The following is a 3,632-nucleotide window of genomic DNA, read 5'->3' as shown; positions in this document are numbered from 1 at the left end:
TTGTTTGTTCTTCTGGCAGTCTATGGTAAATTCAATATTCTTGGCCAACACCATAATGCAGCCATCAATTCTTCCGTTTTACTTTTTCATTGTCCAGCTGTCACATGCATATGAAGTGATTGAAAATACCATGGCTTAAGTCAGGCACACCTTAGTTCTCAAACTGATATCTTTGCTTTTTAACACTTTAAAGAGGTCTTTTGCAGCAGATTTGCTCAAGGCAATACAATTTTTAATTTTTTGACTGGGCATTGGTTGTGGACCCAAGTAAAAGGAAATCCTTCACAACTTCAATATTTTCCTTCCTTTATCACAATGTTGCTTATTGGTCCTGTTGTGAGGAGTTTAGTATTCTTTATGTTGAAGTGTAGTCCATACTGAAGGCTGCAGTCTTTGATTCTCATCAGTAAATGCTTCAAGTCGTCTTCACGTTTGGCAAGCAAGGTGTGTCATCTGCATATTGCAGGTTGATTAGTCTTTCTCTGGTCTTGATGCTGCATTCTTCTTTATGTAGTTCAGCTTCTCAGATTATTTGCTGAGCATACAGATTGAATAGGTATGGTGAAAGGATACAACCCTGACGTACACACAGTATCCCCTTGTTCTGTTTGAATGACTGCGTCTTGGTCTATATCTTAGTCACCTAGTGCTGCTGTAACAGAAATACCATAAGCGGATGGCTTTAACAAAGAGAAGTTTATTCTCTCACAGTCCAGTAGGCTAGAAGTCCAAATTCAGGGTGCCGGCTCCAGGGGAAGGCTTTCTCTCTCTGTCGGCTCTGGAGGAAGGTCTTTGTGATGCATCAGTTTTCCCTTGGTCTGGGAGCATCTCAGCACAGGAACCTCAGGTCCAAAGGACATGCTCTGCTTCCAGCACTGCTTTCTTGGTGGTATGAGGTTCCCCTGTGTCTCTGCTCACTTCTGTCTTTTATATCTCAAAAGAGATTGGCTTAGGACACTATCTAATCTTATAGATCTCATCAATAATCCATTTCATTACATCATAGTAATAGGATTTACGACCCGTAGGGAAATCACATCGGATGACAAAATGGTAGACAATCATACAATATTGAGAACCATGACTTAGCCAAGTTGACAGATATTTGGGGGGGACATAATTCAATCCATGACAGCCTATGTACAGTTTCTGCATGAGCACGATTAAGTGTTCTGGAATTCCCATTCGTTGCAATGTTACCCATAATTTGTTATGATCCACACAGTCACAGTGCCTTTGCATAGTCAATAAAACACAGGTAAACATCTTTCTGGTATTCTCTGCTTTCATCCAAGATCCATCTAACATCAGTAATGATATCCTTTGTTCCATGTCCTCTACTGAATCTGGCTTGAATTTCTGGCAGTTCCCTGTCAATGTACTGCTGCAACCGCTTTTGAATTATTTTGCTTGCATGTCATATTAATGAAATTGTTCAATAATTTCTGCATTCTGCTAGACCAACTTTGTTTGAAGCGGGCACAAATATGGATCTCTTCCAGTCCATTGGCCAGGTGGTCAAGGTTAAGAGACTGAGGCTCTGCAGATAGAAAAGGATGAAATGGTTTGAGGAGAAAAGTTGGAGGCACGAGAGAACCTTTCTGTCCATGACAGTAGCCTACTCAGGCCACAGCTTCCTCTACACTGAGACCAGAAGAACCATATGGTGCCCGGCTGCCACTACCAGCTGTTCTAATCAGGGCCCCAGTAGATGGATCTGAATAGAATGGGAGAAAAATGTGGAAAATAACTCAAGTTCTTACAAAGTCCAGACTTGCCGGACCAGAAGACTCCCTGAGACTAGTGCTCTGAAATAACTCTTTAAATCTTGAAACGAAACTGTTCCCTTAGGTCACATAACAGATTGGCACACAAAATAAAGGATACCTTTAAGTATGAGGCTCCATTAAAAAATCATCTATATGAGACCAAAAGATCAACAATTACTCTAAAGCAAAAATGAGAAGACTGGTGGGGGGGAGTAGACAGAGGTGGTGGTGGGGGGGAACTAGAATAGTGGAAAGGGAGCAACAAGAACACAATTAAAGGAATGTTGACACATTGTGGAAAATGTAACTAATGTCACTGAACAACTTGTGTAGAAGTTGTCAAATGGGAACATAATTTGCTGTGTAAACATTCACTGAAAACACAATAAAATATTATTAAAAAAAACAAAACCCATCAGCTTCAGATTGGACAAAAAGTTTCCTGATGAGTTCCTTGCCCTCTCGTTTCAGTTCATTCTACACCCACTAGAACCAGCCACTGAAATGAAAGTCTGACTACTTCCTTTGGTGGCTCTCAATTATTTTTCCAGGTTTGCCTAGAAGAGTCCTGGAGTCCTGTGGGGCATGGGGGGTTGAGTGCTGGATTCTGCATTCCCACTTCAGTAACAGCAGTCCTGTCCTCATCTGGTTATAAAATAGGCTCTCCGTGATTGGAACAGAAGGATTAAAAAAAAAAAAAAAAAAAATTTTTTTTTAAGGTTTTGAATAAAAAACCTTTGAAAACCATAAGCCCACAGTCTAAATCTTGGCTCTTTCTTATGATAAACATTGCAGTCTGTGTCAGTTAAGTTCTCTGGAAAGCAGATACTGAGATGGAGTTGGGAACGCAAGAGCTATATTGGGGGTTTATGTGTGTGAAATAAAGGAGGAAGGAAGCAGGATTGGGAAGAGGGGGTCTCAAACCATGATGCAGATCTGACTGTCTCAGCCAAGCCAACACAGAACTCTGTAGTAGATTGCCCATTAGAAGAATCTCTTGTTGGGCAGAAACAGCCAAGCCCTAGCACCTCCATCATGCTCAGTCTTTGGCTGGGGGCTGCCTGGGAAGAGTATAGCCTCAGCTCAAACACTGTGGCAGATCCTGAAGGGCCTGCAGCTGGAGGAGCTCACTGTAGTCCTCCAACTTGAATGACAAATTCATTCTTGAAAGGAGGTTAGAGCAGCGCATCTCCATGGCTCCTCGTCCTGGTCTCCAGCCCAACATTACCACTCAAAATGTCCACTCTGGGAACACTACTGTGTAGTTTACACACACTCACACCAGGCTGTTTCATGTTTTGAGCATGTTGTACTGCCTAGAAGGTTCTTCTTATCCTGCTGCTTTGCCTGGATAATAATTCTTAATTATCCTTCAGGTCTCTGCCCAGACATAGTCTCCTGACAGAGATTCTTTGGGAGGCCAGCAGTAGACTGTGTTTAGATACAACTCTGTCACTTACTCTTTGTGTGACCTTGGATTAGTTTCTTAATATCTGTTTTATAGCTTCTCGATCTGCGGAACAGACGATAGTGCCACACACTTCATGGGTTGTTGTGAAGTTGGATTCATTGACATCTGTAAAGTGACTTGTAAACTGGAATTATCTTTGTATCATCACCTGGGACTATATTCCTTTCCTGTAGTAGATGAGCCTTAAAAGAAACTCTCCCCTATCTTTCTATCCCACTCAGAATAGGGTTATTGTTTGGGACCTTGTGGAGAAAAATAACCTACCATGTGTCATTTTTAGTGGTTTTGAGGGCCTTGTCCTGGAAGAGAGAGGGAGCTTACACCCAGACTTGATCTCCTCAAGGTGGGAAACCTCTCAGGATCAATAGTAAAGAAAGATTTGGGGGACTGGG

The sequence above is a fragment of the Elephas maximus genome, chromosome 2 (genome assembly GCF_024166365.1).
Source record: "Elephas maximus indicus isolate mEleMax1 chromosome 2, mEleMax1 primary haplotype, whole genome shotgun sequence".
NCBI classification, from domain to species: domain Eukaryota; kingdom Metazoa; phylum Chordata; class Mammalia; order Proboscidea; family Elephantidae; genus Elephas; species Elephas maximus.
This window is presented reverse-complemented; position numbering follows the sequence as displayed.